Source organism: Sceloporus occidentalis, unplaced genomic scaffold (genome assembly GCF_023333645.1).
Source record: "Sceloporus occidentalis isolate IW3139 unplaced genomic scaffold, rSceOcc1.0.p SCAF_544, whole genome shotgun sequence".
In the NCBI taxonomy this organism is placed as follows: domain Eukaryota; kingdom Metazoa; phylum Chordata; class Lepidosauria; order Squamata; family Phrynosomatidae; genus Sceloporus; species Sceloporus occidentalis.
Window position 1 is genome coordinate 16,316 of NW_028317524.1, and position 12,705 is coordinate 29,020.

Consider the following 12,705-nt stretch of genomic DNA (forward strand, 5'->3'; position numbering starts at 1 on the left):
ACCCCCCCGCCCCCCCTTGTAGGTAATTAGTGGGGGCGTCCCGATTTCCTGTAAAAAGTCCGGTATTGGCAAACGCTGCAGTCTGTTTGCGCTCCGGGCCCCCGGGGCACTCGAGACATTTACCCTCTCTGCGTGGAGAGCGCTCTCGAGAATGGAATGTGGATCCGGCCCGGAGCCGCCCAGCTCTCCTCTCTCCTCCAATCGCCGACATCCCTCGGGCCGTATCGGAATTCCCCCCGCCAGCCCACGGACCCCCCATTTGCTCCATGGCTCGCCAGCCCGTAGTTGCCCCCCACACTCTCTGGCACCCTGTACTTGGTTGAGTTTATTTGTGGCCCCGCGTGCACCGGGAAGACCAGAGGAGCCGGGGCCCCAGAAGCCTCTGGTGGGGGATGGGGGGCGACCGTTTGGAAGGGGCTACCTGCAGCAATGGGGCCACAACTATCCCCTCCCACCGCCTGGGGGTACACGGCTCGCGGGGTCACCCTACCCATGCGTCACGGGGGGCTTCCTTTCGTGTTTATTTTGGGGCGACGTGCACTTTTACTTGACTTTGCCCCAAAAGCTGACAATCTGGAAGGAGCAGTGTCCTTCCAGTGTGTCGTGCGTTGCCCAGTTGCCCCCATCCAGTTGCCCTTATCCACCCCCTCGCTCCAGGAATTGCCCCGTGGCCGGCTGCTTGCACGGTGGTGGCCGGTGCCAGGAATGCCTGTAATTGACGGCTGCTGATGGAACTCCGGCAAGGTGACTCCTAAAATATTTCCACCCCGGGTGACGGCGCCGAAAACAGAGGCAACTGCAAGTCATACGAGCGGGATATTTCATCCCAACGCTCTGCCACCTCTGCTGGGAGGCTCTCCCACTTATCTACCACCCTCTCAGTAAAACTTCCTTCCGTTCCATCTCAGTCTCTGACCCTCTAGTGTTGGATTCCGCTCTCTTGTTGTAACTTTTCTCCTCCTTTGAAATAAATTCCCTCCTTGGCCTGCACTCAGGGAAGTCTCTCCTTGGCCTGCACTCAGGGAAGTCTCTCCTTGGCCTGCACTCAGGGAAGTCTCTCCTTGGCCTGCACTCAGGGAAGTCTCTCCTGGCCCTACACTCAGGGAAGTCTCTCCTTGGCCTGCACTCGGGGTTGTCTCTCCTTGGCCTGCACTCAGGGAAGTCTCTCCTTGGCCTGCACTCGGGGAAGTCTCTCCTTGGCCTGCACTCGGGGAAGTCTCTCCTTGGCCTGCACTCAGGGAAGTCTCTCCTTGGCCTGCACTCAGGGATGTCTCTCCTTGGCCTGCACTCGGGGAAGTCTCTCCTTGGCCTGCACTCAGGGATGTCTCTCCTTGGCCTGCACTCAGGGATGTCTCTCCTTGGCCTGCACTCAGGGAAGTCTCTCTGCCCGGTCTGAGCCTGATCTCCTGGGTTTGGCAGCGAGAGATGGAATCGGGCGTTCACTGGAACAGCCTGTCCTGGAACGAGCGCGTCACCATTATACATCAAACACTACTTATACATGATACAGGGCACCTCACTGATTTATCTATACATGATACAGGGCACCTCACTGATTTATCTACACATTATACAGGGGCCGGTCACTGATTTATCTATACATTATACAGGGGGCCGGTCACTGATTTATCTATACATTATACAGGGGGCCGGTCACTGATTTATCTATACATTATACAGGGGGCCGGTCACTGATTTATCTATACATTATACAGGGGGCCGGCTCACTGATTTATCTATACATTATACAGGGGGGCCGGCTCACTGATTTATCTATACATTATACAGGGGCCGGTCACTGATTTATCTATACATTATACAGGGGCCGGCTGTTACAGATGCTTGGTTTTGCCCCTGTACGCAGTGGTGTTTTTGTTCCCTGCTCCCCCTGCTGGCCGTTTATATTATAACACATACTGTTTATCTGGCAAAGGGCACATCTGCAAATAGTTAATTGTTTAACCCCTTCGTGACAAAGGCTGATTCTATTTTTTGTACCCTTCGTGACAATGGCTGTTTTATCATTTCTGCGGTGTTTGTGTTTAGCTGTAATTTTCTCTTAACCCATTTAATAAACCCACACAAGTTATATATTGTTTTTTTCAGGACAAGAAGGGCTTTCTTCAGACACCATAATTTTTTATATATGATGTAATTTTCTATAATAAAAATAATAAAATATGACGAAAAATTGAAAAGAAAAAAAAATTTCTCACTTTTATTTGAAAAATCTTTTATTCATCATAAAAAACTACTGAAAAAACCTGCTAAATAGATTCTACTATTTGTCCCGAGTTTAGAAATACCCAATGTTTTTATGTTTTTTTGCTTTCTTCTACACGTTATGGGGCAATAAGTACAAGTAGCGTTTTGCTATTTCAAAACCATTTTTCTCTGAATCTGGTAATTCTGTCTCCATGTGGTATTTGGGGCATCTTTGAAGCCAGCAAATTAAATTTACCCCACCAAACCATATATTTTTGAAAACTAGACACCCCAGGGTATTTTAGATGCTGATAGTTTAACCCTTTCCATGCACTAATCCTACCACCAACCCTTGTCAAAGTTTGTGATAGTAATTGTTTTTGCTGTTTTTTAAACATACTTTGTACTTCAGGTGTAAAATTACAGCTCCTGGTATGTTGTTGCTGTCACACAACACCCCGATATGTGTTCAGCAACATCTCCTGAGTACATTGATACCCCACATGCATGGGTTTGTCAGATTGTTTGGGGGCAAAAGGGCCAAATTTGGAACATGCCTCCTCAGCCGTATACCGCTGCATGGCAACAATTGCAGCAAAAATAGTGGGGAAGGAAAGGGTTAATGGCTCTAATAAAAAAAATTAAAAAAACCCTAAAAAAAAAGTACAAAAAAAAAAAGTTAAAAAAAATGTAAAAAAAAAGAACCCCAAAAACAATTGCCACTATGCAAGATCACTGTTTATGCAGTGATCAATGGCAATGAAGGGGTTAATATTAAATGGGTGGCTCTTATAAGAGCCTTTGGATCAATATATATATATATATTATTGAGAATACCTAAAAACACACTGATCTGTCTCTCTCCCTCACTAGAAGCAAGTGAAGGAGGGAGGCAGATCCAATACTGATCAAAGGCAATGTTTAGAAAACATTGCCTTTGATTTATCAAATCATGATCACTCTTATGAGTGATCTGACCACTAGGGGTGTTATTCACTGGATGTCCATGACATCCAGCAACACCCCCCCCCCCGATGATGACAGCAGGCTCCGCCCCCGGCTTGATGGGCGCCGCCATCTTGAAACACCGCATGTGTTTCGAAGACGCCGGCACCGGGAAGGTAAGTTGAGCATTTAGGAAGCGATCGCGAGTCGCTTTCTTTGCTAAACAGGTGTTGCAAAGATGCCTCGATACTGAGGCATCTTAGCAACACCAGCTAAGCAAAGGAAGCGACTCGCGATCGCTTCCTAAACCCGTTTTTCGGCGGCGGGCGCCGCCATGTTTGAAAGACGTGCAGTCTTTCAAACATGTTTTTTTATTTGCTCCTAGGAGCGATCGGGGGGGGCCGGGAATGTTTTTTTTGGTGTTGCTCAATGCCTCGATGTCGAGGCATTAGAGCAACACCGTTTGAGTGAAAAAATCGATCACGGATCGATTTTTTCACCCGTTTAAAGACGTGCCGGTCCTGGCACGTCAATTGTCATAATCGTCACGATTTTCGGTGACGTGCCCGGACCGGCAATTGTCATCAAGGGGTTAAATAACTAATTTTTTAAATACAAATAATGTGTTTATGGTTTGGATTTGTGCAGCCCAAGCCGCAGCGCAGGGGAGTGCTTGTTAGCGGGCACTGTGAGTTACTGGTGCCGTCTCACTGTGAGGGTCCCTCAGGGGCCCTGCAGGATTACACCCATCGTACAGCGCTACGGAATTTGATGGCGCTATATAAAACAATTAATAATAATAATTATTAGGTCCTGATTCATAAGGAACTAATTCATTTAAAGCTAGGACGGGCTGATGGAGAATTGTTTCCCTGCCATCCCAGGTGACACAAAGGATAGACTCCTCCTCTGTACCTGATAGGGCAGGACTCAAACTTTAAAAGGGCCCTCCCCTCCTACTAACACCAGTTTTTTTCCTGCCCTACCAGGTAGGGGGACTCGTCTACCTTTTATTATTTTCTTCGACTCTAGGTTGAGCTGTTTTCCCCGGGCTAAGCCCCCATTCCTGGGGGATACCTTAGCCGGATGGCTGGTGCTGCGTCGCCCAGCGCTTGTCCCGGTCCTGGACGCTGCTGCGATGCCGCCGTCCCTGCGGTGATCGCGGTGGCGGTGGCGCCGTCGTCCCGGCGGTATTCGCGGCCGCGGTGGCGCTGTCCCGGCGGAGATCGCGGCTGCACCCCCGTCGTCCCGGCGGTGATCGCGGCCGCGGTGGCGCTGTCCCGGCGGAGATCGCGGCTGCACCCCCCTCGTCTCAGCGGTTAGCGCGGCAGCTCCGCCGGTCGTGTTTCGGAGTTGCCAGCATGTTTGCCGGCACCTCCTATGGCCAGGGACGCCTGCCGGTTTGAGGATTCAGTGGCTAGACGCCGCTGTTGCGGCTTACTGGCTTCGGCCATAATGGCGTCTGCAGACTTCCGGTTCGGGCTTTTGCACTTCCGGTTGTGCGTTCCAAGCCTCGTTTTGGTCACAACTCAAATTATTGGCGCCAAACTCTCTGCTGTTGCAGATTACAGCCTAATTTCAGCTCCCTTTTCACTATATATATAGAAGGTAAGTGATTTGGCTGCTATGTGTGTTCCTGCTGTTTTCTTTTGGTCAGGTGCTGTTGCATCTTTCATTATGTCGGCCCCTGATAATTCTGAGCCGCCCTCTGTTGAGGACAAGCCTAAGAAAGCTGCTATGAAGTCTAAACATGCCCAATGCTCCGGGTGTCACAAGGCTTTGCAGGATTCTAGAAAGAAACTCTGCTCCGCTTGCCTGAGATCTGTAGCGGATTCTGAGCCGTCTGGGGGTAGGGAGTTTTTGACCTGGCTTAAAGAGGAGATGCAGTCTACCTTCTCTGCCTTCCGGCAGACTGTTCCTGCCTATCATCACCTTCCAGCGGTACAAGACCCCGCTCTCCTGGGGCGTCAGCCTTTGTACTCAGACTCTTAGTTTGACTATCCTGAGGTAGAGGAAGGTTCCTCAGAGGAAGGAGAGATCCGGGAGGAAAGTTCATTTTTGTTCCCGGTGGAAGAAATTGAGACTTTAATTTCTGCTGTGAGGTCAGCTATGCATTTGGAGGAGGCCTCCACCCAGAAAAATGACTCTTTCTTTGGTGCCAGCTTCTCCAAGCAGTCTGCCTCATTTCCTGTTCATCCTGCGCTTTCTGACATTATCAAGCAGGAATGGAACCACCCGGAAAAGAAGGGTTAACCTGTCCAGACGGGTTAAACGCATGTTTCCCTTTGATGAGAACTTTGCTGAGTTTTGTGCTACCCCGCTGGTGGATACTGCTGTTATGAAGGTCTCCAGGAAGACTACTCTGCCGCTTGAGGATGGCTCTCATTTTTAACCGAAGCTGCGGTTAAGAAATCTTTCGAGGCTTCAGCTGCTGTCTTTAAACCGGGAATTGCTTCTGCCTCAGTTTCCAGAGCTGTCAAGATTTGGCTCTCCCAGATCGAAGAGGATATTGCTGCAAAAACCCCCAGGGAGACTATCCTCAAGAATGTTGCTGCCGTGAAATTGGCCGTGGATTTTCTCTGTGATTCCTCCATTGAAAACATCAGAATGACGGCCAGAGCTTCAGCGCTTTCGGTTGCAGCTAGAAGAGCTTTGTGGCTCAAGGCCTGGGCGGCGGATAATGCCTCGAAGAACAGACTTCTTAATATCCCTTTTAAGGGTAAGACTTTATTTGGGGAAGAGCTGGAGTCCCTTTTGGAGAAAACCACAGGGGACAAGCATTGGATGCCTCAACGTAAACCTCCTTCGAAAAGACGGCAGTCCTTTCGGCCTTTCTTCGTGGAAGGGGCAGATTTGACAGGATTGCCTTCCCCAAAGCGTTTCAAGACCCCAAGAACGCTGCATGACGCCTCCTCCATTCCGGTGGGAGGAAGGCTCCGTTTTTTCACCGACAGTTGGTTCTCACTCACCCGAGACCCTTGGGTGAGAGCCATTGTATCGCACGGCTATCAACTTCAATTCCGGACCAGACCTTCAGACCGTTTTTTGACCTCCCACTTTCCTCCAGACCAGGCAAGGCGGTCGGTCCTGTTATCCACCATCCAGCAGTTGTCAGACCTCAGAGTCCTGGTTCCTGTCCCCTGGCAAGAGTCTTCACAAAACTTTTGGCAGTCGTGGCGGCCCATCTCCGAGTTCAGGGCTTGGCTTATCCATGCCCAGTCGGCGCAGATTCTTCGGGTTCACCTTGCCACGGTGGTCGACACATTACAAGATCTCGGCTGGATTCTGAACTGGGACAAATCCTGCACTGTCCCCTCTCAACAACTAGTGTTCCTGGGTCTTCGTCTGGATTCCTGTTCCGGGAAAGCTTTCCTTCCGACTGCCAGGATAGAGGGGATTCGATTCCTAGTACGCAGGATTCGCTCTGCGCACCGCAGCTCCTTACGGTTATGTATGTCCCTGCTGGGCAAGATGGTCTCCGCAAAGTATGCAGTGCTCTGGCCCACATGAGAGTACTTCAAGGATTTGTCCTCAACCATCTGGAAGACGACCCTTTGGCTCTGGACAGGCGTGTCTGTCTTCCTCCGCAGGTCAGAGCTTCCCTCTCCTGGTGGCTCCAACAGAACGTCCTTGCCGCAGGGAGAAGATGGTCTCTTGTCTCCAAAGTACTTCTCACCACCGACGCCAGCATCAAGGGATGGGGAGCTACGTGTCAAGACCTGTTTGTGCAAGGTCTCTGGTCCCCAGCTACGAAACTTCTTCCCTCGAACTGTCTGGAGTTACTTGCAGTAGAAAAAGCTCTGCATCACTGGGAACATCTGCTCGCAGGCAAGGACATTTTGCTTTGTTCCGACAATCAGGCAGTGGTAGCCTATGTCAACAGATAAGGGGGCACAAGAAGTCCTCGGCTTCTCCGTATATCGCTCAGGATTTCCTTTTGGGCAGAGTCCCATCACATGACTCTGTCCGCCGTCCACCTCAGAGGAACTTTGAATTCTCAAGCAGATTTCCTGAGCAGAACTCCTGTGCTAAGCGACGAGTGGGCTCTGCACTGGACCTTTTTTCCTGCTCCTGGCTCAGCTGAAGAAGAGGTTCTTCACACTCTGGATCTGTAGAGATGCCTCACCATCTATGTGGAACGGACTCTACCCCTGCGTAAGTCCTCTCGTTTGTTCGTGGCCTCTTCAGGGCCCAACAGGGGTGTCAGCATCTCCAAGTCTTCCATCGCTCAGTGGATTGTTGCGACCATCAACTTGGCATATTCTGCAGCCGGCCAACCTGCTCCTGTGGGGATCCGTGCCCACTCTACTAGGGCAGTCTCCACTTCCTGGGCCGAAAGATGTTGTCTTTCGCCCGACCAGATCTGCAAGGCGGCTACTTGGCGGACTCTCCACGCTTTTGTGCAGCATTACCGTCTCGACCAGATGGCTCAGGAGGACTCTCTTTTCGGTCGGAAGATCCTTGAGGCTGTTTTGTCTCCTTAGTTTGCCCACCCTTCTGCTTTGGTAAATCTATCCTTAGTGTCACCTGGGATGGCAGGGAAACAGGAAGTTCTACTTACCGAGAGCTTCTTTTCCCTGTCAATCCCTGGTGACACGTTTTTGTTCCCTCCCTTCCTCTTAAAATTTGAGTCCTGCCCTATCAGGTAAGGAGGAGGAGGAGTCTATCCTTAGTGTCACCAGGGAAAAGAAGCTATCGGTAAGTAGAACTTCCTGTTTATGGCGCCCCCTGGTGTCAGTTTCGATTTACTGTAATGGTTTTCATTGTTTTTTCTCTGGCGCCCCCAAGTGGCAGATTAAAGGTTTAATAAAAATATACTTTCATCTTTGATTCAGACCGTATATCGCTGTGTTGGGGGCGCAGGCCCTTACACAGCATAACAAACCTGAGATGTGTTGCGGAAGCATAATTTCTTGTGGTGCATATTCATACAAAGTCAACACCTCACCCAGCAAATTCCCGGCATCTACACCCTTTACATAAGAAACGAAGACCCTGCCGGCAGAACAGCCCCTTTACCCCTACATCTAGTCGCCTGCTGTAACGACTGCCGTATGTCTATCCCATGCATGTTTAATACCCTCACTGTATTACCATGTACCACTTCTGCTGGGAGGCTGTTCCACTTATCTACTACTCTCTCAGTGAAGTAAAACTTCCTTCCATTCCATCTAAGCCTCTGACCCTCTAGTGCTAGATTATGCACATTTGCAGTACTTATTTGGGTGCGGCGCGTGTACAAGTTTCAGCAGGATGGCTTGATTTTGTTTGGATTTTGGGATTGTTGGAAACTATTCTATAGCCAATGTTTAGCTTCTTGCCCGGGCACGCTGTTATGTAAACATTTTGGGGACATTGTGTGCGTTTGCAGATAATTACACCTTTTAAAGGAATGTGGGCCCGTATAACTAATCCCGTCCTTATAACCAGTTATATCCCTGTATATTCCTCATATTATATATTATATACTCTCTGGCCGTATAACTAATCCCGTCCTTATAACCAGTTATATCCCTGTATATTCCTCATATTATATATTATATACTCTCTGGCCGTATAACTAATCCCGTCCTTATAACCAGTTATATCCCTGTATATTCCTCATATTATATATTATATACTCTCCGGCCGTATAACTAATCCCGTCCTTATAACCCGTTATATCCTGTATATTCCTCATATTATACATTATATACTCTCCGGCCGTATAACTAATCCCGTCCTTATAACCCGTTATATCCCTGTATATTCCTCATATTATATATTATATACTCTCCGGCCGTATAACTAATCCCGTCCTTATAACCCGTTATATCCTGTATATTCCTCATATTATATATTATATACTCTCCGGCTGTATAACTAATCCCGTCCTTATAACCCGTTATATCCTGTATATTCCTCATATTATATATTATATACTCTCCGGCTGTATAACTAATCCCATCCTTATAAACCATTATATCCCTCATATTATATATTATATACTCTCCGGCCGTATAATTTATCCCGTCCTTATAACCCGTTATATCCTGTATATTCCTCATATTATATATTATATACTCTCCGCCCGTATAACTAATCCCGTCCTTATAACCCGTTATATCCTGTATATTCCTCATATTATATATTATATACTCTCCGGCCGTATAACTAATCCCGTCCTTATAACCCGTTATATCCCTGTATATTCCTCATATTATATACTCTCCGGCTGTATAACTAATCCCGTCCTTATAACCCGTTATATCCCTGTATATTCCTCATATTATATATTATATACTCTCCGGCCATATAACTAATCCCGTCCTTATAACCCGTTATATCATGTATATTCCTCATATTATATATTATATACTCTCCGGCGGTATAACTAATCCCGTCCTTATAACCCGTTATATCCTGTATATTCCTCATATTATATACTCTCCGGCCGTATAACTAATCCCGTCCTTATAACCCGTTATATCCCTGTATATTCCTCATATTATATATTATATACTCTCCGGCCCGTATAACTAATCCCGTCCTTATAACCCGTTATATCCTGTATATTCCTCATATTATATATTATATACTCTCCGGCTGTATAACTAATCCCGTCCTTATAACCCGTTATATCCCTGTATATTCCTCATATTATATATTATATACTCTCCGGCCGTATAACTAATTCTGTCCTTATAACCTGTTATATCCCTGTATATTCCTCATATTATATGTTATATACTCTCTGGCCGTTTAACTAATCCCGTCCTTATAACCCGTTATATCCCTCATATTATATAGTCTCCGGCCCGTATAACTAAACCCGTCCTTATAACCCGTTATATCCCTGTATATTTTTCATATTGTATATTCTCCTGCCCATTATATCCCTGTATCATATGTAAATTGTTATATATATTTGTATTGTTTTCCTCGCCAGTGTTCCTGCTTATTATGCATTTCATTAATGTTAGTTTAGAGGCTTCCCGCTTACCCCCAGAGGCCAGTTCTGAACCCTAGGGACACCATTAACCTTTTAATGTCTCCTCCTCACATTCAGCATTTTGACGGAGCCTCTACCAGTTGCTTTTTGTGATTTAATGTTCGGTGTCGCCCATACTATGGTCTGTTCCCCACATGCCTTCTTAGTGGAATAGCTGGCAGAAGCTCTATACTCTTACCCCAGACCGGGGTCCTTTCCTGTTGCGATCTACACTGATTATGACACAGCCACAGTTTAACAGGTTGAGACACTTGCTCCCCTTTACTGAACGATCTGCCCCCAGTATACCAGTCAGTGGTGTCTCTACAGGGTGATAAAGGAGTAAATTGATCAGTAACAGGGGCAGGATTGTGGAAGATGGAGGGATGGGTTGCAGGCTTTAAGAGGGCAGTAGGGGAGTTTTAAGTCTACTGGTTGGACAGGGGTAGTAAGAGGGCAGATATATATATATACATTATATACACACACTGGACGTTCAACGAGTTTCCACACTTTTTATTTAAAAACAAATCACTTTTCTAGTCAGCTTCCTTTGCGATGCAATTTTCCCCAACATCGTACAAACTTTTTCCCAGAAGACGGTCAACATCAACTTTACAAACGTCTGAGCGCTTCTGCTCCTCTGTCAGCTGCTTAGGCACCCACTTTACTGAGCACTCACACTCAGCTTTCCTGCGGCCTCTTCAGCCGTTACTCTTCCGATCACCTCCAGGGCTCTTCCTTCATTCCTCGCGGTCGCGGCTGGACGTCCGGTACGCTCCGCATCCGTCACACCAGTACTTTTCAATTCACTCCGAGGACTCTACGAGAGAGCGCTTTACCCCCATACCGAGCGCACACGCCAAGAAAAGCGAGGGTTAGATGGTGAATACAATAAATCTGTTACCTAAACCTCTGACGCTACGATTAATGCCCCCCCCCGTAAAAATCTGCCCACAAGCCCCCCGTTATCAGCAGCGCCGGGGCAGGTGCTCGGCCTCCGGTAACACGAAGGAGTATCCTGCGGGCAGTCGTTTGGCATCGGGTAAAGCAAACGGGGGCTCCAGGGGGCACTCGATCAGCTTGCAGTAAAGCGAACGGGGGCCCCGGGTCAGCCTCCGGGGACTTTGTTTATCCCATAGCAAGGAGTGAGAACAGATCCACTCCTCGCCGACGCTCCCTGGTGTACAGAAGCCTCGGATCCAGAGGCCGCGCTCCCGAGAGGGAATTCTCTCCTCACCACCCCCCCGATCTCAATCTTTTTTCCTGTAAAACATGGAAAGCAGAACTTTCTCCCCACAGGGATTACTGCCCGAGTGAACCCACCATGAGGGCCATCAGTGTTCCCTTTACAGAAAGCGTAGTAGATACATGGAACAGACTTCCACTAGAAGACAGGCGAACAGTAAAGGAATTCACAAAGCGCACAAAGCTCTTCTAAAGCATTAAGGGGGACTGCGGAAGGGCAGACTAGATGCAGCAACATCATATTCCCTTCTAAACGGGAGCCAGTTCAGCGATTCACATGGTCAAGTAAACAATTTCCCGGCCGGTCGGCCCCCGTCTCAACTGCTGTAAAGACTCAAACCTTAATCAGTCGTCCGTCTCGTCTTAGATTCAGGAGCCGTATGTCTATCCCACGCATGTTTAATACCCTCACTGAATTACCCTCTACCACTTCTGCTGGGAAGCTGTTCCACTTACCCACCAACCTCTCAGTAAAACTTCTTTCCATTCAAGCCTCTTGTAACATTTTTCCTGCTGCTTCTGTTCCGGATGTTTGCAACGTCTGCCCCCCCTCCCCCGAGATGTTCCATACCCTGGGCTGCTTCACGCCGTACAGGACCAGGTGGACCCCCTTATAGGGCTCCTTGGACCTGAAACCACCCAAAATACCCCCGCAGCTCTCTTCGCTCCCTGCATCTGGACCCATATGGAAAAAATTTATAAAGCGGCGCCGTAGGAAGGGAAATCGGAGATAAGTTAAAACAGACTGTCCGCACTCCCCGAAACGAAGCTTACCCGGGTAATAACCCCCCCCCAAAAAAACAGCGGCTGTAAACAAATAACCGAATAAGAGTGATACGCCATTACCGTACGGAGAGCGTCACAGAAGTCTCCAGCACGCAGTGCCACTTATTCCGAAGCCTCTATCACCCTTCCATGCGCTTCCCGCAGCGAAGCTGTTTCCTTAAACTGGGGGTCGCTCCAAATGCCGTCCAGCTCGAGGGCCGCAGCGTGCAGGCTCAGCCCGACCTGAACACAGAGCTCGACCTCCATTCGCAGTCACATTCATGCGCACACACACACATTCATACACCCTCTAAGAGCTATGTCAACATAGGGCTCACGGTGATTCCAAAGCCAGTGGCGATTCGGTGAGTACCGCGCTTCCGGTGTAACCGGGGTAAAGGCCCGGGCCCAGCGGCTGCCATTACCGGAACACACGGACAAGGGCTGAAATACCGCAGATTAACACAACCTGCGGAACAATAAAAACATTGAACAACCACACTACACCTAAACATACGGGATTTACCCCAAGCACATAACAAAACGGCCCTCTACCCCTCAGAAACCCTGCG